Source organism: Bos javanicus, chromosome 12, assembly GCF_032452875.1.
Source record: "Bos javanicus breed banteng chromosome 12, ARS-OSU_banteng_1.0, whole genome shotgun sequence".
NCBI classification, from domain to species: domain Eukaryota; kingdom Metazoa; phylum Chordata; class Mammalia; order Artiodactyla; family Bovidae; genus Bos; species Bos javanicus.
The window spans coordinates 47,948,053-47,970,274 of NC_083879.1; positions in this window are offsets into that span (position 1 = coordinate 47,948,053).

The window sequence follows — 22,222 nt, forward strand, 5'->3', positions numbered from 1 at the left end:
GAAATAGTCACTGTTTCTCGTCTCCCAATGTGATTTTTAAAATTTTTTGACAGAACCTAATTTCTTGAATCTTTTCATCTTTACTGATTGGCAGTTTTCTCCACTCTGTTTGTGCCTTGTATGCTTCTATGAAAAGGCTCATCAAGTCAAACCATAAGCAAACAGAGCAAATGGGACTTTCGGAGAAAAGGACATTTTTGATGGAAGCTCTTATTTTTTGACAACTGGAGAAAATACTTTTTTAAAGGCTATTTTCCCTGTTGGGACATTTGAAAGAACAGTTACATTCATTTTATAGTTTCTGCTTATTGGGTATTTATTTTATTCAAAAAAGAAAGAAAATTCCACGCTCCACGAATCCATCTGTTGTTACATTTCATGAGAACAAAATGCACAGAAAAATATGGCTAAACACATGGCATTCACGTTTTCTCCACCTTTGGACTGTTACCAGTCATAAAACTCCATCCTGTATAGACAATCTGTTAAAATAAGTTACTAAGAAACCCAAACAGGTATAAAGGTCATTCTCAGTATGAGTGGGCTTTCTTTTTGCTCTGGTTATAGCCAACCAAAACTCACTTCGAGATGGTGTTTTATAGTTGATATTTTAAACTGTAAACCACATTATATGATTGTAGAACCGCACCCAGCAGAGTCAAATTTTCCTGTTTCGGAACTCTCGTGCAATTCAGCACATAATTCATGTTCCTTCATCATGTTCTCACTATGTTCAGACCTCAGAGTTTATGAGCAGGTTGCTTCACTGCATTTTAAACATTGTCTCTCCCAAGGTATATTTTAAGAAAGATATGGGCAATGAAAAGGAAGCCAAATGTATCCTTCATAGGAGAGACAGAGGATGTTTAACAAACTAGGAGGAATTCTATTTCTAGAGATCTTGAGAAAATTTATTAAATTATGGGAAGGGAATATAGATTTGAGGGAATATGCATTTAAAGTGAAGAGAGACTCCTCTCTGCCATTTTCTGAGCACCTGTGAGATACCAGGAGTTTTGTTAAGCACTTTACCTACATTATCTCACTAAATCTTTGATGAGCCTCTTAGAAATATAAAGACCACAGGTTAAGAAAGATGAATGACTTGCTCAAGTTCAATTAGTTGATGTACAATTAGCTGGAATTGTACACTTAGCTGGATGTCTAGTTCTGGCCTAGTGTGGTTTTGCACCAACTCAGTCTGCATCCCAAAGGCATCTCCTTGATGTAAGCCGTGGTGGGCTCCGACAACCCCACTCCCATGAGTTTTAACCTCGGGAGGGCAGAAGAATAGAAGTGTTTTGTGGATTTGGCCTGGCTTTTCAATGATAAGATAGTGAGTGGCTGGTCATGCTGAAAATTTAGATATTCTTGGTTGGCTAAGCCAAACTGAAGAGCTTCTCTGTGCATCTGGATAAAAGAAATAATGTGGGGCAAACAGACTTATCTTGCTTTTCTCTAAACGTGAGCAATGGTGAGCCATTATTTTTAATAAAGTCACAGCTGATTTTTTCCTCCTTTTGTGCAGAAAAATTTATTGTTTTCCACAACCCACACTTACCTTAAATAAACCTGTTAAAATGTACATTTTAAATAAAACTTTTAAAATTTCTTCACCTAGCAGCTTAGAAGCAGGAATGTTTCTTTTCTCTTTCGGTCTAGCCTAAGGGTAAAGGACTCTTTCAGAACTTGATATATGAAGTTTCCTTGACTGACTTTGGAGCTTCCTAAATCAGTGTTCTTTATTCTCCAAAGTTAACATATTTATGGCAATTATTATTCTGAAACGTAGTATCACTTTGCTCCATTCATCTGTGCTATAAGATTGTATAACTATTAGTCAAATGAGATTTTAAAAAACCCTCATACTCTTCCTAACTGGAAACTGGATCTCAAGGGACTTGTAATTTAGTTGGGCGTCCTTAATTGTTCAGTCATGTCCAACTCTTTGCTACCCCATGGGCTATAGCCCTCCAGGCTCCTCTGTCCATGGGGTTTTTCAGGTGAGAATACTGGAGTTAGTTGCCATCTCTTCCTTCAGATCTTCCTGACTCAGGGAACTTCCTGACCCAGGGATCGAACCCATGTGCTCTATTGTGTCTCCCGCATTGCAGGTGGATTCTTTACCCACTGAGTCATTAGCTGGGGAGTCACACAAAAAAGTAACACTTTGGTTACCGTGAGATGGATGGAATATGTTTTGATGGGAGTAGGCTGGTTGATCACTGCTGCCTGGAGCAGTTGGATGAAGAGAATGAAATAGCATTTGAGTTAAGCCTTTAGGGAGCAGTTGAACTTGGTGAGCTGAAGAAGAGCAGGAAGGAGAAATTGCCAAGCAATAGGTGGAACATGAGAGAAAACTCAAAGAAGGGATAAATACTGAATATGGGTGGGGGGCTAACAGAGAATATTGGAAAAGATGAAAAATAATAGTTGCCATACAATTATTGGACCAGATTCTTTGTTTTCTTTTGAAGGAGTTTTCTAGATCTGGTTAGAGAATAAAGCAAACTCTTGCAAGAACTCCAGCTGGCTAAAGCAAGACATGGGAGAAAAATATATCCTTTTTTTCTTTTTTTTAAAAAGTAATTTATTTGTTTTAATTGGAGGCTAATTACTTTACAATATTGTAGTGGTTTTTGCCATACATCGACATGAATCAGCCATGGGTGAATGTGTGGTCCCCATCCTGAACCCTCTTCCCACCTCCCTCCCCATCCCATTCCTCGGGGGATCCTTTCTTCCACACACATTACACATCTTGATGACAGGCACAAACCTTTCCTAGTGCTGTTGTTGCTAAGACAATAAATGAATCAATAAAGGAGATACATTATAAGACCAGAATGGCCCAAATGAAGACCATCTATAGTAGGTTTATCAGTCTCAGAACTATTGACATTTAGAGCTGGATAATTTTTTCTTTTGGGAAATAGGCACCATCCCATGCAACAAAGAATGTTTAGCAGCATTCCTGACTCTACTTACCAGATGTCAATAACACCCCACCCCTCCAACTGACTGCCCCATTTGGGAAGACCAAAAGTGTTTCCTAACATTGCCAAATGTTATGGGGGAAGGACAAAATCATCTCTAGTAGAGACTTATGCTTTATGAATAGAACGACCTAGTGGGCTTCCCTGGTGGCTCAGTGGTAAAGAATCCACCTGCCAATGCAGGAGACATGGGTTTGATCCTTGATTTGGGAGGATCCCACATCCCTCAGCGCAACTAAGCCTATGTTCCGCAATTACTGAGTCTGTGCTGTAGACCCCAGCAACTGCAATTACTGAGCCCATGAGCTGAGACTACTGAAGCCCATGTGCCCTAAAGTCCATGCTCCACAATAAGAGAAGCCACCACAGTGTGAAGCCCAAGCAATGCGACTAGAGGGCATTAAATAAATGGAGTGTTTGCTTAGAGTCTCAGAGAAGAGATCATAGGGGCAAATAGCTATTTACATCAAGCTGTGCCCACCTTTTGCCTTGTGTTCTGTTTGAGAGGTCTTCCCTGGTGGTTCAGTGGTAAAGAATCTGCCTGCATTGCAGGAGACACAGGAGATGCAGGTTCAATCCCTTCATTGTGAAGATCCCCTGAAAGAGGGCAGGCATGGGAACCCACTCCAGTTTTCTTGCCTAGAGAATTCTGTGGACAGAGGAGCCTGATGTGTTACAGTCCATAAGATCGCAAAAAGTCAGACATGACTGAGCACGTATGCATCTTCTGTTTGAGCGTGTCTTGAATATTGTGAAAGTAACCAAAAATTTCAGTATGATCAGTCCAGCAAACATATGGAAAATGAATAGAGGGACAAATATGACAAGGCCTGATTGTCAGATCCTTTACCAGAAAGTGTAGGTTTGAGAGAGAATATATAGAAGAAGTGAGGCGAGAGCCTCCCTTATATTGGAGATTATTTACAGGTCTCACTGGAGCAAATTATTAGTTTGATATCTCTTGTCTTTGGACTCTGCATCTTATCTTAACCAGGGATTTATGTATCTTCCTCCCAAGGGAGCAGGTCAGAGTTCCTGAGTCCTGAATTGTGGAACCTCAGCTTCTTCAGTGAAAGATTTGGCTGGTGAAGAATGAAGAGAGATGTGGGGAGAGTTCAGGGATGGGAGACGAGTTCCATGTGGCAAAGATGTGTATGTCCATCCTCCTTCTGACCAAGTGATGACAAAGTAAAGGATGAAGTCAGCCAGCTCACTTTTCCACCTCTCAGGACATTTCTTGCCCCAGGTTCACTCACATCTTTCATTTCTGAGTAACACATTATTTTGTATTTGACATATTAACCCATTACTAATGACTAATCTCAACAATTCCCGGGGTTAGGATTTGAGGGAATACCTCTTTGGAAGTTCAGATTGGCTGGTCTCTCTATGTGAAAATTTCAGGTTGAGTGTCCTCTAATGCAGGCAGCTTTTCATCTCTCTTCCAGATACTCCATCAGTAGGGGCATTTTTTGAATTCCAGACTCATGGACTCAAGGGTCTAGTTGCTGTCTCCACTTGGACAGCTTGTAGATGTCTCCAACATTACACATCTCAAAATGAACCATTTCCCTCCTCCCCGCCCAACCTGCTCCTATATCTTTACTCATCTCATTCAAAGGTGGCTCCATCCTTCCAGCAGTTTAGGTCAAAACTCTTGAAGTCAGCCTCCACTCCCCACTTTGTCTCATACCCACTCATCACATGCCAACAAATCTTGTTGGCTTTGCTTTCACAGCGTATCTAAGATCTGAACATGTCTCACCATCTGTATTGCTGCCATTCAGGTCTGGGCTACCCCAAACACAAGACAGGGGCCTAGATGATATTTCAAAATTGTAAGTCAGATCTTGTCACTCCTTTGCTGAAAACCTTTCAATGTCTCTGTATCTCAGAGTAAAAATCAGATTTTTTTTTGTGGTCCTTTATCCCTCATACTTTGTCTCCTGCTACTCTCTGCTCGCTCACTCAATAGCTTACTTCCCACTTGCTGTTTCTTGAGCTTAGAAGACACACCTACGTGTTCCTTCAGCCCAGAACTCACTTCTCCCAGGTATCCACGTGGTTACACCTGGCCCTTTCAAATCTTTGCATAAATACACCTTGCAACAAGACTTACCCTGATTTTGCAACTTAAAACTATGAGCTGTTTTGTACTGCCTGCCAACATCTGACCCTCTTATCTTTCAGTCCTTTTTTTCCTTGGTATTTCTTTAAAAAATATTTTTTAATTGAAGTATATGTTGATTCATAATGTTGTTCCTTCCTCCCCCTCCTTTTTTTTTTTGGTATAAAATAGTGCTTATGCTAAATCACTTCAGTCGTTTCTGACTCTGTGTGACCCCATAGACGGCAGCCCACCAGGCTCCCCCGTCCCTGGGATTCTCCAGGCAAGAACACTGGAGTGGGCTGCCATTTCCTTCTCCAATGCATGAAAGTGAAAAGTGAAAGTGAAGTCACTCAGTCATGTCCGACTCTTAGCGACCCCATGGATTGCAGCCTAACCGGCTCCTCCGTCCATGGGATTTTCCAAGCAAGAGTACTGGAGTGGGGTGCCATTGCCTTCTCTGAAAATAGTGCTTATTGACTTCTAATATAGTCTATAATTTATTTATTCACTATATTTATTTTTTGTCTTCCATTTGAGAATGGAAACCTCTCAAGGGCAAGGATCTTTGTTTAACCCTATGACCTAAAGCACTCTCTTGCACATAGTCGGTGCTAATAGGTGTGAGCAGCCACTCTCCTTCCTTACCTCTCCTCACTGGTAACCACTAGTTTGTCCTCTATATCTGCGAGTGTGTTTATTTCTTGTTATATTTACTAGTATGTTTTATTCTTTAGATTCCACACATAAGTGATATCATACAGTATTTATTTTTTAATCTGACTTACTTCACTAAAAGCATAATACCTTCCAAGTCTATCCACGTTGTTGCAAATGGCAATATTTCATTCTTTTTTATGGCTGAGTAGTATTCCATCATATTATATTTCCCACATCTTCTTATCCATTCATCAGTTGATGGGCACTTATGTTGCTTCCATTTCTTGGCTATTAGAAATAATGTTGCTATGAACATTGGGGCACATGTATCTTTTTTTTTTTTTACATGTGCAATCTTTTTTTTATGCAAAATCTAATTTTATTTTATTTTTAAACTTTACAATATTGTATTGGTTTTGCCAAATATCGAAATGAATCTACCACAGGTATACCACATGTATCTTTTTGAATTAGTGTTTTCATTTTCTTCTGATGTCAGACTTTCAACTCTTTTGGGGAAAATGATCCACTGAACACACTAATAGCAGTGGTTGATTGTATTCTTTTTCTTAAAGTGTGTTCCTCAAATTGTGTGAGCTTCAGGGGCAATTAAACCTAGCCTGCTCCTGTGCCAACTTCATAGGGTTTGTATGAGAATTGAAGAGCTAATATATGTAGAGAACTTTTAAAAGTGCCTGGCACCTTGAGGTTAAAGACTGTGTTATGCTTTGCACTGTCCCCACCTCTACCATGATTAGCTCAGTGGATGGAACAGAATAGGGGGTAGAAGAACATCTTTGCTAAAAAACAAGTCGGCTGAACAAATGGATATATTTTGATATGACAGTTCAACCATCTTTTTAGGTTTTTACTTCTAAGTGCTATCCTCCTCTTTTTGTTCTGATTTTTCTTTCGAGCAGTTTTAGGTTCACGGTAAAGTTGAGAGAAAAGACAAAGTTTCCCCATAAATCTCTTGCCCTTCATTATCAACATCCCCTGCCGGTATGACATGGACCCACATTGACACATCACATTTACCCAGAACCCATAGTTTTCATTTGGTTTCCTTCTTGATGTTTTATATTCTATGTTTGGACAAACGTATAACAGCATGTATCTGCCATCATAGTATCATCCAAAGTACTTTCATTGCCCTACCCTACAAAATTCTGTGCTCCAGCTCCTCATCCCTCCCTCCACTAACTCCTGGAGACCAACATTTCATTTTCTCCATAACTCTTTCCCAAGTGTCATACGATTGGAATCATATAGTATGATTCAGATAGGCTTCTTTGGCTTAGTAATGTCCATTTAAGATTCCTTGATGACTTCCCAGGCTTCCCTGGTAGCTCAGCTGGTAAAGAATCCACCTGCAATGCAGGAGACCTTGGTTTGATTCCTGGGTTGGGAAGATTTGCTGGAAAGGGGATAGGCTACCCACTCCAGTATTCTTGAGCTTCCTTGGTGGCTCAACTGTCTTCCCATGGCTTTAAAGCTCATCTCTTTTCATCAAGGAATCTTATTCTATTCTCTGCCTGCACCACAGTTTTGTTTTTTAAAAAATTTATTCTTCCTTCCTTTCTTTTTAAAGTGAGGCTTCTGTGCTCAGAATTTGTCAAAAGACAAATAGAAAAATGTTCATGTATATTGCTAATTGGCTTTGTCTCAATACAAAAGAAAAAGTTCAAAAAAACATAAAAAAATGTTCATGTGTAGATTTGCTTATATCTTATTATGTACCTAACAAGGCAGCATCTGAATGGCATGGTCTTCCATGATAATTCTAATCTTGTGAATAAGACTGAAGGTCAGAATCATTTATTTTTTCAGCAGTCCTTAACATAATGTGGTTCCAAATCATATAGTTGAGTGTAAACCCGTGATAAATGGCAATGAGGTTAAAATGCCACTTTTTAAAAACAGCCCTCTTCTTATTTATATGCTTATGCTAACATTATTTCAGTTTTCCTAAGGTTCCTACCCTCAGTCTTGTTTTTTCCATCATATTGATTTCTTGTACCTGCCATATTTTTATTTAACCAATTAGCTAGATAAATGTATTTTAAATATCAGCCTATAATGACTATTTCTATAGTGTAAGGCAAACTTACTGACATAAATATCATAGAAAAAAAACAGCTGAGACAAAGGTTTAGACGTTACTATAGAATTGTTTTTACTTTCTTACTCACATTTACCTCTCAATGAGGTATGCTGCTGCTGCTGCTAAGTCGCTTCAGTTGTGTCCAGCTCTGTGCGACCCCATAGACAGCAGCCCACCAGGCTCCCCCGTCCCTGGGATTCTCCAGGCAAGAACACTGGAGTGGGTTGCCATTTCCTTCTCCAATGCATGGAAGTGAAAAGTGAAAGTGAAGTTGCTCAGTCGTGTCTGACTTTTCAGGACCCCATGGACTGCAGCCCACCAGGCTCCTCCGTCCACGGGATTCTCCAGGCAAGAGTACTGGAGTGGGGCGCCATTGTATCAGACTTTATTATATCATCTACTGAAGCTACTTTATCATCTACTGAAATTGCTTTTTTGGTAGTCAAAAGTGAGCTCTTAACTGCCAAAAAGCCTTCTCATGAGTGCTGCTTCTCCCTGGTGTTTGCAGCATTCTGTGGGGTTGAATTTCTTCTTGAAACAGCCTCTAAACTTAGATTCTGTGGCAAGTGTTTTTTCTTTTCTCTTCTCTGGCTATTCTTAGTATCCTGCCTGGGCTCTTCATTGTTCTCTAAAGAGCTGTCTTTTGACACCTTCTTGCCAAAGGGTAAGTTTGTCCTTGGGCTTCCTTAGTTGTAAAGAATCAGCTGCAATCAGCTGCAATGAAGGAGGCCTGGGTTCGATTTTTGGATTCTGAAGATCTACTGGGGAAGGAAATGGCAATTCACTCCAGTATTCTTGCCTGGGAAATCTCATGGACAGAGGAGCCTGGAAGACTACATGGGGTCGGAAGAGTCAGACACGACTTAGTGACTAAAACCATCATCACCACCAAGCTCATACTTAACCTATATTTGGGTGGTTCCAAAATCTGTATGTCCAGATTTATATAATGAATTTTATATTTATTATATAAATATGTACAAGAATTATATTTAAAAATTTATATAATTTATATAATGAGCTCCAGACCCAAATTTTCATCAGCCTCCTAGAAATGTCTACAAGAATATCTTCTTGGTGTCTTGAACTCAACATATCCTGAAGTATAACATGTGTTTTTCTACCATCAGCACTAATTTCCCTCCTTCTGTGTTCTCTGTCTCACCTCATGGCAATACTGTGCTTAAACCAAGTTTGCTAAACTAGAAACATTGAAATCATCTTTAAGTCTCTTTTCTCCTGACTTTTCTCTTTTCCAACACATCCCCTCCACAGTTGCTATCTACCTTTCTAAAATATTACCTTTAAAACACGAAAATCGTCGCCTGTTAAAACAAACAAACTTCATTTTCTTTCCACTGAAAAGGATATTTTAAACACTTTGGAAGGATTTGGTGGTGAAAAAGTTCTGTCAGAAAAATAACTAAAGGGAAGGCACCATGTCACTACAAAACATTTCCAAAGGTAGCAAAATAAGAGCTTCTGAATGTGAAGCCATGAGAAGAAAAATACCACTAGCATCTTGTGTTTATTCTCTGAGAACCAACATAGCTCTCTTTAGATTTTTACCTTATAGTGTATAGTTTTTTTTTAAAGCATTCTTCCTCATATTTTCTCAATCATGTGCAGGAAGATTTGAAGCAAGGAATGCGTCTTAAAAATGTGGGTTTGTATGTGTGTTATTTTCTTCTGTCAGCTGTATCTAGCTCAATATTTGCCAAATAAAGTTGGTCTGCAGTTCAGTGAACATTTCAATTCTTCACTTCAGAGCTCAGGAGGGAGGCAGAGGAGAGGGGTGAGAAAGAGAAGATCTGGACAGGCATCACCCCACTGAGGAAGGGGCTGCGGAGAACTGGGAGAAGGGTGGTACAGTGCAGCTTGGCTGGTTCACACGGAGTGAAAGATGAGAAATCCAGTCCATCACTGGAGTAATAGTGAGTTTCCATTTCTTTGGTAATTTCTGACTCTGTATGAGGCAAACCTCAGAATTTTCCTACATTACAGATATTGTGTAGAAATGACTTCATTCTTTGTAATATCGTTCTATGTCATTTCACATGGAATGACAGTGTAGACAGAATTCAGTTTCTTCCAAAATTCATACATCTATGAAGAAAAAATCTTCCATATCATCCAGTTATTCAGTGATCTGTGGGTTTTCTCATTCACATCTTGACAAGTGCAAAACTAGAAAAAAGGTTTCTTTTTCTCCGTATGGGGTTAGCATCATTCTATGAAAGGCTGTTCTATCATTCAGAAGTTTATGCCTTGTTAATAACATTCCTAATTTGTGCTTTGCTACCAAACGGCACTAGGTATTCCACTCATCCTGTTCTTAAGTATTAAATATCTCCACTCTCCATTCTTCACAACTTTTAGGCCTCTAAAAAGGAAAATACATGCATGTTTTTCTAGATTTGCTTAAAGTTTTTATTTTATATTGGGATATAACTGATTAACAATATTGTGATTATTTCAAGTGAACAGCGAAGAGACTTAGCCATTCATATACATGTATTCATTCTCCCCCAAACTCCCCTCCCATCCAGACTGCTACATACCATTGAGCAGAGTTCCATGTACTGTAGAGTAGGTTTTTGTTGGTTATTATTTCCTGTGGTCATGTATGGATGTGAGAGCTGGACTGTGAAGAAGGCTGAGTGCCGAAGAATTGATGCTTTTGAACTGTGGTGTTGGAGAAGACTCTTGAGAGTCCCTTGGACTGCAAGGAGATCCAACCAGTCCATTCTGAAGGAGGTCAGCCCTGGGATTTCTTTGGAAGGAATGATGATAAAGCTGAAACTCCAGTACTTTGGCCACCTCATGCGAAGAGTTGACTCATTGGAAAAGACTCTGATGCTGGGAGGGATTGGGGGCAGGAGGAGAAGGGGATGACAGAGGATGAAATGGCTGGATGGCATCACTGACTCGATGGACGTGAGTCTGGGTGAACTCCGGGAGTTGGTGATGGACAGGGAGGCCTGGCGTGCTGTGATTCATGGGGTCGCAAAGAGTCGGACACGACTGAGCCACTGATCTGATCTGATCTGATCTGAACTTTAAATATAATAGTGTTTAAATGTCCATCCTAACTGTCCCTTCCCCCAGGCAACTGCAAATTCATTTTCTAAGTCTGTGAGTCTCTTTCTGTTTTGTAAATTCATTTGTATCATTTCTTTTTAGATTTCACATACAAGGGATGTTGTGTGACATTTCTCCTTCTCTGTCTGACTTCACTCAGTATGACGATCTCTAGGTCCATCCATGTTGTTGCAAATGGCATTATTTCATTCTTTTTAATGGTTGAGTAACATCCATTGTATATATGTACCACATCTTCTTTATCCATTCCTCTGTTGATAGAGGTAAGATATGTCCAAGTAATCTCTAGGTAAGGTAAGATATGCACAAGTTTTACATCTCCCTAAGAAGTAGGAGAATGTCTCTATATCATTTAAGAGTGTTTATTAGAACTGAAAGTCAAAGGCAGGTTGACTGGCATGTGTTTATGAAGTCGTCTGAAATCTTTTCCAAAGAAATGTAGTCATACACACATAAGTAGGCACAAGAGAAGAAACCATGACAACCCCTGGCATACAGTCTGGGTCATACATCTACTGTGATGGATAACAATGTGTTAGGTTATGATCTGGTACCCAAGAGTTAGTGAAAACCAAGTCACTTCTGTGATGTGGAAGGTTGAATATTTTATGTATTTATGCTCTTAGAACATTAGTATCCAGTGTAAAGTCCTAGTAAATTTAATAAAGATCAAGTATCCATTAAGTTTCAAAAAACAAATCGAAGCATGCTTATTGTGTACAAGACAATAGTCTCCATGCTCCCTACAGAGCTGGGAACAAAACAGAGAAGTTCTGCTTTTACTGGGGATGGCTAATACGTAGATTGCTTACTATTTCTCAGGCACTGATTTGAGCTTTTTACATATATGATCTTTAAAAAAATGTTAATTTTTTTGGCTGCACGTGGTCTCAGCCGTGGCCCTCAGGCTCTTTGATCTTTGTTGCTCCTGCAGGATTGTTAATCAGAACATGTGAGCTCTTAGTTGTGGCATGTGGGATCTACTTACCAGACTAGACATTGAACTCAGGGCCCCTGCATTGGGAGCTTCGAGTTTTAGCCATTGGACCACCAGGGAAGTCCCCTCTATGAACTTTTAAAATCTTCAATTAGCCCTCTGAAATACTATTGTTATCTCATTTCATAGATGAGGAAACTGAGACTCAGAGATGTTAAGAACATCACCCAGGGTCCATCTGGGTAGTTAGTGGGAGAGTCAGGTTTCATATACAAGTGGTCTGTTCCAGAGATAAAGTCATGAAATGAAAATATAGACAATGGGAACAAAATCAATGGTTCACTTAACTAGAGACTTTGAGAAGTATTTTCCCTAGAAGATCATTCATGGGTGATTTCCAGCTGAACCTGTATCCCAAGTTGCCATTGATTTTGAAGAAAACTTAAATCCTGGGCATTACAATGAGCACTGATATTAGTCTATAGCACTTGTCTGACTCTGTGACCCCCTGCACTGTAGCCCAACAGGCTCCTCTGTTCATGGGATTTTCCAGGCAAGAATACTGGAGTGGGTTGCCATTTCCTTCTCCAGGGAATCTTCCCTACCCAGGGATCCAACCCAGATCTCCTGCATTGCAGACAGACTCTTTACTGACTGAGCTACCAGGAGAAGGAGGGCAAGCTGCAATTTCACTCACACCAGATGCTGATGGCACAGGTTCTGTTTTCTTGCTGGATCCAATTCTATCTACCCTCTTTAAAAAATGATCCAGTGATGTTTAAGTAGTAGCTCTTTTTTTTCCTCATCATAGATAACATTGTAGAGCTGGATTGGATTCGGACTGGCTGCTGCAACCTTTGTGTGCATTTTGTGTTTGGGTCTTGGGCCTCAAAAACTAACAGTGCTTCCCCAGATGAAGAAAATCCCTTTGCCATTTCCTGTGTTCTGAATCTCTGCCGTTCTTCAATTACATCTTCCTCTTGTCTCTCTCTGTCCTTTATCTGTGCTTCCAATTCCAAGACTTCATTAGTCAGCTTCTCATGTTGCACAGCAAGGAGTTCAGTGAAGCTGTCCTCTTGCAGATCTAACTCCAGTGTCTCGCTGAGGGTTGCTAAGTTGCTGAAGACCTCTTTAGATTCCTCAACCATCATCTCAAATCCATGAAAATTGTGAATGAGCTTCAGGCAAAGGTTCTTCCAACCCCATTCATGGTGATGGCATAACCTCACCCACATTTGTTTCATATCTTTGAACGTTCACAACTTGAAGGTTTATATGTAGGGGGCTTATTGTATATGGAAGATTGTTACAGAAAGCTTAGAAATTTTTAATGATTATGTGGTTTGTAAAAAAAAGAAAAAAAAAAAGCCTTTTTAATATATTTCAAGTAGATTTCTTGGCTTAGTTATACCAAGGTCAGGCAGGTAGATTTAATGAATTGTAACAAGGAATGATGCTAAAGCTGAAACTCCAGTACTTTGGCCACCTCATGCGAGTTGACTCATTGGAAAAGACTCTGATGCTGGGAGAGATTGGGGGCAGGAGGAGAAGGGGACGACAGAGGATGAGATGGCTGGATGGCATCACTGACTCGATGGACGTGAGTCTGGGTGAACTCCGGGAGTTGGTGATGGACAGGGAGGCCTGGCGTGCTGTGATTCATGGGGTCGCAAAGAGTCGGACATGACTGAGTGACTGAACTGAACTGAACTGAACTAGAGGCATCAAGAATTTGCATAAAATGTCATGGTGTGATTCTTACTTCAGATTATTATACTAGCTACATGGTTATTAATATTGATGAACTATGGTTAAAATATTTCTAAACTTAGCTCTTCCCTCATTCTAGGCCTAACTGGTCAGTCTTTCAGGTAGAGGCCAAAATGTTTGTGTATGTGTATTGTATGTGTATGCATGTACCTGTATGTGTATTGTGTAATTATGTGTATGTATATGTACAGTGTATGTGTGTGTGTATATGTGTGTGTATGTATATATGTGCATATATATACACACATATATGTGTGTGTGTGTATGAGTGTTTCTTATAGTCTCTCATCAATAGTATTAGCAAACAGAGAATATGTGAATTGTATCCAACAAAGAATGTTAGGTTTTGCTGATATAGTATTCTTATGAGTTGAATTGTGTTTCCCCCAAAGATATGTTCAAGTTCTAACTCCTGGTGTCTGTGAGTGCTCAGTCACTAAAGTGAAAGTGAAGTCGCTCAGTCGTGTCCGACTCTTAGCGACCCCATGGACTGCAGCCCACCAGGCGGAGTCACTAAGTCATGTCCAATTCTTTGCAGCCCCATGGACTGTAGCCCAGTTTCTTTTGTAAATGGGATTTTCCAGGCAAGAATAGTGGAGAGGGTTGCCATTTCCTCCTTGAGGGGATCTTCCCGACCCAGGGAATGAACCTGCATCTTCTGCATTGCAGGTGGATTCTTTACAGCTGAGCCACCTGGGAAGTCCAACCCCTGGTACCTGTGACTATGGTCTTGTTTGGAAATAAGTTTTTTTGCAGATGTAATCAAGTTGAGATGAGGTCACACTGGACTAAGGTGGGGCCTTGATTCAATGTAACTGGTGTCCTTATAAGAAGAGGGAAAGATACACAGAGACGAGAATGGCACATAAAGACACACACACACACACACACAAGGAAGAAGGTCATGTGGCGGTGGAGACAGAGATGGCAGAGACGCAGCTGCAAGCCCAGAAACACCGAGGACAGCTGGCAGCCACCAAAAGCCAAAAAGATGCAAGTAAGTCATGTCCCCTAAAGCATTCAGGGGAGAACGGCCCTGCTGACACCTTGATTTTGGACCTTCAGCCTGAAGAATTGGGAAAGAATAGATTTCTGTTGTTTTCAGCCACCCAGTTCATGACACTTTGAGAATGGCAGCCTTAAGACACAAATAAAAGTATCATGTTCCAGGTCGGTATTGTGGGTCATATAGGAAAATAGGAAAATGAGAAGTTCTCTGAATGAGTCCTAAAATGTTAATTCATGTTAGTATTTTAAGCACTCTGAGATTGTTGGGATAGGGTGGGTCTGTTCAATGTGACCTTTCCAGCTCCTTCCCTATGTGGAACCAACTTTGAATTCTCTGTGTTTGCATGGTGGACACGACTAACACACTCCTACACACCTTCTGAAGGGGGAAGTCAATCACGCTGACCACTATGCTGGCCTATCACTCTTCCAGTGGATCAATTTTCATTTGATGCTATAAGGTCGGTGATGGAGGTGAGAGTCCTTGGGGATGGAGTGGGGAATTGTTGCAAAGGTCTTGGCTACAAGATGGTGTTGGGAGTGATAAAACTGCATATTATGCTGAGAACTGACTGAAGAGAGAAAATTCACTGGTTGATCATCTCTGTCACCTGAAGAGATCCTTTCACTTTGGGCAGGGACGAATAGTGTGTATATATTAGAAAGAGAGCCAAATGATCTCTCCATTTAGACGAATGCTTTTTCTCCCCCTGGACCCTAGAACCAACTGCCATACTCATCACACATGATGATGTATTTTGATAAGGTGGTGTTGCGTATTGGGGTTTCCAGAAACAGACTCTGGCATGAAGGTTAGAGTGTGAGATGTTTATTAGGAATTAATACTTGAGAAAGGAAAGTAGGGAAAAGCAGGAATGGGCAGAGGAAGAGATCAAGTTGTAATAGAGACCCAGTTAAGCCTTGGCTAACCCAGCAGGGAGCTCTAGAATAAAACTGAGTTGTTCCATCATGGGCACAAATGACTGCATCCTCTAATTCCCACCTTTTTTAGCCTGTGGCAAAGTCCTGACCTCAGTCAAGGACATTCTCTGCAGGAGAAGTTTACAGATGTAGTCTATATGCTGGTTATACCCCTAGAGCTGGGCAGCAAATCCTTTCTTGAAAGGAGATTGGGTGGTTCAGCTTTGTGTCTATCACAGGTGCTAGGAGATTGACTTGGATTCCTAAGATCCTGGAAGGACGTTGAGGTGTTGGTGGCGCTGGTAACTGAGAAAGTTATGAAGGAGTATTCTGAGTGGGTAATACAGTTGATTGGTAGGTAGACTGGCTAAGCTGTATCTAGGAGATGTAAATACAGAGTTTTTCTTCTAGTTTTTGATGTGCACCATCGATTATCTTGGACTGTAGGTAGTGGACAGTTGGAGAAAGCACAGAGCAGCCCCTTCAAGCAGTCAACATATACACTGGGGGATCCAATTAGTAACCAGGTGACTAAATGCGTAGAGACAGAAGATCTCTTTGCAAAACAAGGTAATAGAGAGGTGTGGATGGGGAAAACAATCTAGATGAAGAAATGTCCATTGTAGGGTGGTGTTACGGCCAAAAGAGAAGAGGATGTCCTTCATTCATTTATTCAAAAGGTGAGCCTTGAAGGGTGACTGGTGATTAGGTAGGTAAAGAGGAAAAAGAGGAAAATTCTATACAGAGGGCTGGGTGGCACAGGGCCCTGGCTCTCTATCATGGCCCTTGATGATCCAGATCTTCCATTTTTGTTCCCTTTGCTGAAGAGAATAATAGAAAACTCCCTAGAGGGTGAGCCAGCAAAGCTCAGTACAGAGACCATGATGGGATTGAAGCGCTACAAAAAGTTGGTGCATGGAGCTTGAGGGCACATGTGGGACGAGGGGAGGCCTAGGGCTCAGGCAGGGTCTAGCTGGCAGAGGGTCTTACCCACCATTTCAAGGAGGTGTAGACACTTCCTAAAGGTGAAGGTACATCTTTGAAGGGCTTAGCAGGACAGTAACATAAGCAAATTCATGCTTTAGAAAGATGTCTGATGGAGGGAAGAATGAATTGGAAGGAGGCCAGCCTTGAGGTGGGGAGGCCAACTAAGAATATTTTAAAGTGGTTTAGCAGAGAAGAGTTAAGTGGACAGGACTAAAGGTTGAATAAGCAACAGTAGGTGATAGATTAAAATTAGAGGGTTAAGAACAGAGAGGGGTCAAGGATGGACATGATGTCTGGTTGGAGAACCAGGATGAAGCAAGCTCATCAAGCACTTGCAGACTTTACACTTGATTCCACTCTCTTCATCCATGGCTGTAGGGTTCTAAAAGGGATGATGATTACCATAATTATAGAAAAGAGACTTCCATTATTCCTTCTGAACAGAAACAAATGTAGAAGCAGGGATATGAAGTCAGCAGATCTGGATGATCTGGGCAAGTTAATTGCCTTTGAGTCTCAGTTTCCTCTTTGGTAAAATGGAGATAATACTACCTATAACTCTGTGAGCATAAATGGAAAAAAATGATTAATGTATATGAAAGCTTTTAGCCAGTACCTAATATAGAGCTGACCCTTAGGTCTCCAGTCATTCATTTAAGGACATGGTGTTTTAAAATATGTTGTTAGTGTTAACATATCACAAACCGAGATTTATTGAAAACCTACAATCTACAAGGCATCAAGGAGGATAAACAAATGTAACACATTGTTTCTGTTCTCAAGAATTTTGTAGCTTGTTTAGGAAAACAAAATTTATATATGTGAAAAACATAAAACCGGTAAAGTATTTAAATCTTTTTGAAGATTCAGGCAACAAGAGGGAACATGAGGCAAGATATTGATAATAACAATTGTCAGTTGCTTAATTAGATGTACTTTTTTGAACTGTGGTGTTGGAGAAGACTCTTGAGAGTCCCTTGGACTGCAAGGAGATCCAGCCAGTCCATTCTGAAGGAGATCAGCCCTGGGATTTCTTTGGAAGGAATGATGCTAAAGCTGAAACTCCAGTACTTTGGCCACCTCATGCGAAGAGTTGACTCATTGGAAAAGACTCTGATGCTGGGAGGGATTGGGGGCAGGAGGAGAAGGGGACAACAGAGGATGAGATGGCTGGATGGCATCACTGACTCGATGGACGTGAATCTGAGTGAACTCCAGGAGTTGGTGATGGACAGGGAGGCCTGGCGTGCTGCGATTCATGGGGTCGCAAAGAGTCGGACATGACTAAGCGACTGAACTGAACTGAACTGAGAGGAAGAAGACGTCCCTTTAATCTGAAGTTCTTAAAGAAGGCTCTGAGGAAGATGTTGGATCGGAGCTGCATTTTAAAATAAGATTGGGGAATGAAGGCAGGGATAAATTAGGAAATTGGAATGAATAGATACACACTATTATATAAATAAAGTAGGTAACCACCAAGAATCTACTATATAGCAAAGAGAACTATAGTCAATATTTTGTAGTAACCTATAAGGGAAAAGAATCTGAAAAAGAGCATGTGTGTGTGTGTGTGTGTGTGTATGTGTGTGTTATATCTGAATCACTTTGCTGTACACCTGAAACTAACACAACATTGTAAATCAACTAGCATCCATAAAAAACTAGAATCCAATAAAATAGATTGGATTTTGTAGTGTGGCTCGGGGGTTGGTAATTGTCTGCCCTGCCCACTGCCTGTTTTAGCATGGACCTATGACTAAGAAGGTGTTTAAATGGCTGGAAAAAATTGAAAAAGAATAGCATGTTGTGACACATTAAATTATATGAAATTTAAATTTTAATATTCATAAATGTTTTATTGGAGCACAGTCACACTTGCTCCTTTACACCCCGTCTGCACTGCTTTTGAGAAACAACGAAGTTGAATACTGTGTCCAAAACCCTATGGTTCACAAAATCTAGAATATTTACTATCTGGCCCTTTACAGAAAGTTTGCTGAGCCCTGGTGTGGAGGATGGAGGGAGACATTCTGAGTATGTGGGATGTCAAGAGTGAAAATGATTGTGTTGAAAAGAAACAGAAAATGAGTTATGAGAGGAGTGGGAATGCACAGGAGCCTCACGGAAGCCAAAGGAGGGCAAGAGGGGCTGTCTTGAGAAGTGGGGAGTGTCAACACTGCCAAGGGTTACCAAGAGCAGACAGAAACGCAACTGAACAGAGGACATGGGCTTTGCAGTTTCACATCACTTGTTTGTTTGAATCCTATGAAAGGCAAGCAGTAGAAGGAGAGCTGGAGGTGAGGAGCAGAGGCAGAGCCTAAGAAATTGGGTGGATGCAGTAAGATTTAGTAGAGAAATACCTGTGTAGTTTACCATAGAATAGAGATCTCCACATATTTGTGGGTGGGGATGGGGGGGTGGAAGGGCTGGGGAAGGCAATTGCAGAAGGACCTTATGAAGAGGCTCTCTAGAGAAGGACTATTTGAAACACTGAGGTTGGGGAAACATCAAGCCAACATTTTTTTAGACAGACTTCTTTTTTATGTTCTTAAATTCATTTTATTGACAGAAAAACAAAAACAAGACAATTCACTCATTTCTTCTACCCCTCTAACCCTACTTCTGACAATCTCCAGTCTGTCTCGTGTTATCTGTGAGCTAGTTCTTTAAACATTTTTATTAGTGTATAGTTGTTTTCAATGCTGTGTTAGTGTCTACTGTACAGCAAAGTGAATCAGCTATATGTATACATACATCCCCTCATTTTTTGGTTTCCTTCCTATTCAGGTCATCATAGAGCATTGAGTAGAGTTCTCTGTGCTGTATAGTAGGTTCTCATTAGTTATCTATTTTATACATAGTATCAACAGTTAGATAAACCTTGAAGCCATCTCATACAGATGAGTACCATTGAATCAGCTCCTTCAGAGTCCTTTCAGCTACATGTTCCTGAACTCTGAGTTGAGAGATGCACGAACTGGGTCAACAGACTAGGGTTTGCATCTGTCCCAACTTATGAGCTGTTGGCCTTGGGAAAGTTGCTTAAGCTCTTTGCCCCCTTTGCTTATCTGGGAACAGTGGATGCTAATACATTTCATCAGAGAATTATTGTGAAAAACAGTGAGATGATTCTGTTTGGAAAATATCAAAAGCATGGGTTCTGGTAATTAGCAAATTCTCAATAGCAAGTCAATATTAATGCCATCTCAGTTAAACAATAATAGCTAATCAGGAAAGTGTCACTACGTTAGGGGATATTTGCTTTTCTTCCCAGAGATGGAACAAATATTGTGTGCCACCACTCCCCATTCCTATGACTGTGGTACTTTGCCAGTTGATTGCAGAACTCTATCACTGAAACCAGATGTGGCCTCAGAATTTTCTCAACCCAATGTCTAGAAATACTAGCAATTAGAGTTGGCACAAAACTTGAAACATTTTATATTCTGACCTAATGCCTATTTAGCTCTCTATAACATATGCATGGAATTCTTCCTGGAATTTTGCCATTGGGATCAATAGATCTGAACTCTTGGTTTGGAAGCAAAAATGTCAATCTTCCATGTACTCTTCTGCTGCTGCTGCTGCTGCTAAGTCGCTTCAGTCATGTCCAACTCTGTGCGACCCCATAGATAGCAGCCCACCAGGGTCCCCATCCCTGGGATTCTCCAGGCAAGAACACTGGAGTGGGTTGCCATTTCCTTCTCCAATGCATGAAAGTGAAAAGTGAAAGTGAAGTCGCTCAGTCCAGTAATGTCCTTTATCTTACAAAATAAAGACCACGTTGTCATACTTAAGTATTGTCTTCTGAAAATGTCAATGACTTTGAAATTTCAGAATGGAATTATAATAAAAGTAGCTTAAAATGTTGCTTCTTTATTTCCTCCAAACCTCAGGGAACATTTAAACCTCATTGGTCAGGACTTAAATCTAAACTTTGGTTAAAGGTATATAAATTTTCCTCTTCGTTGAATATATGTAACATTTATTGAAATCAAATAAATGCTTCTAACTGAGGGGAGACATTTATATTCCCTAGAGCTCTTGATAAAAGATTTACTCACAAAGCAGACTGCAATTCCTGCCTTTTCAAATTTCTGTGTCTGTTATGAAAGAATTTTTCTTGTACTGTGTATGAGGAAAATACATGCTACATTGGAGTGCGCTGATAAGATCATGTTTCTATGGTACCATTTTTTTCTGAGTATTTTGGTATTTTAAGATGTTATCTTTTTCGTTTTCACAGCACGCTAGGAAGAGGGAAGGACATGTTGTTCTCACCTCACAGTGAAATTGAGGTAAGCAGTTACTCACTCTCTTGCATAAGTCACTGATTGAGCTGGGGATGTGATAGCAAACAGCCTTCTTCTATTCACCCGTCCACCCTGACCCTGCAGCATTTCCGGTCAATCCATTAATCCTATTTTCTTGTTCTTAGTTAATGACTACAGAGTTGACTCTGCTTATCGGCACTGAGGGACAAGAGAACAGGACATAATCTCAAATGGTAGATGATATAAAAGTAATTTGGATTTGGCGATAAAATATGTTTTTGTACTTGCATTGGAACTCGGGCGTGTCTGGTGTTCTGGAAATTTACAGCATTCCAGTCCAAGTGGAGAAACTATGCAAGGGAGACCCAGGGCACCTCGTTTGTCTCTTGATTCTCAGCCCACCTGCTCTACCCACCTTGCCCTGCTGAGATCAGAGCCTCATCTCTTGACTGATTCACTGAACCAGCCTACGTAAATCTGTCTTGTCTAAGTTCCATTATAGATATTCGTCTCTTCTTTTTCATGGATATGGGAGAAACCAGTATCTTGGATTAGAAATTGTTATTAATTTCTTGAAGTTTTATTTTTAATACAAGGCACTAAAATGCACTATGGAAATTTTAAAGTCAGATTTCTTGACTCTGTAATTATAAGAAGAAAGAAACGGGAAGCAACACGGGTGCCAGGTAATGACACTGAATGACAGACCTCTATTAGAGGAAAGTGAAAGTATCTTCTTACTCGAAGTTTTGTCAGTGATGAGAATAAATCCATAATAAATTTATGCATCACATGTTTAATTAAAAAAAAAAAACCCACAAACATTGCTTAGTATCTTCTACTCTATGCCAGCAATGATTAGTGACTGAATTGATGACAGGAATTTGCATAGAAGCAAACAAAAGAAGTTGAAAGTTAAAAGAGCTTGGAGGTAACATTTTAAAAAATTTTTAAATAATTTTGTTTATTTATCTTTGGCTGTGCTGAATCGTCATTGCTGTATGGGCTTTTCTGTAGTGGTGCAGAGTGGAGGTTACTCTGTAGTTGTGGTGTGGGGGCTTCTCATTGCGATGGCTTCTCTTGTTGCAAAGCATGGGCTCTAGGGCATGTGGGCTCAGTAGTTGGGGCTCCTGGGCCCTAGAGCATAGACTCAATTGTCATGGTGCATGGGTTTATTTGTTCTGCAGCATGCAGGATCTTCCTGGACCACGGTTGAACCCATGTCTCCTGCATTGGCAGGTGGATTATTTACCACTGCACCATCAAGGAAGCCTTTGTAACATTTTGATTTTTGATTCATTATTTATTTATGTGTACATTTAATCAATTCATTTATTGATTAAATTTTAATGCATT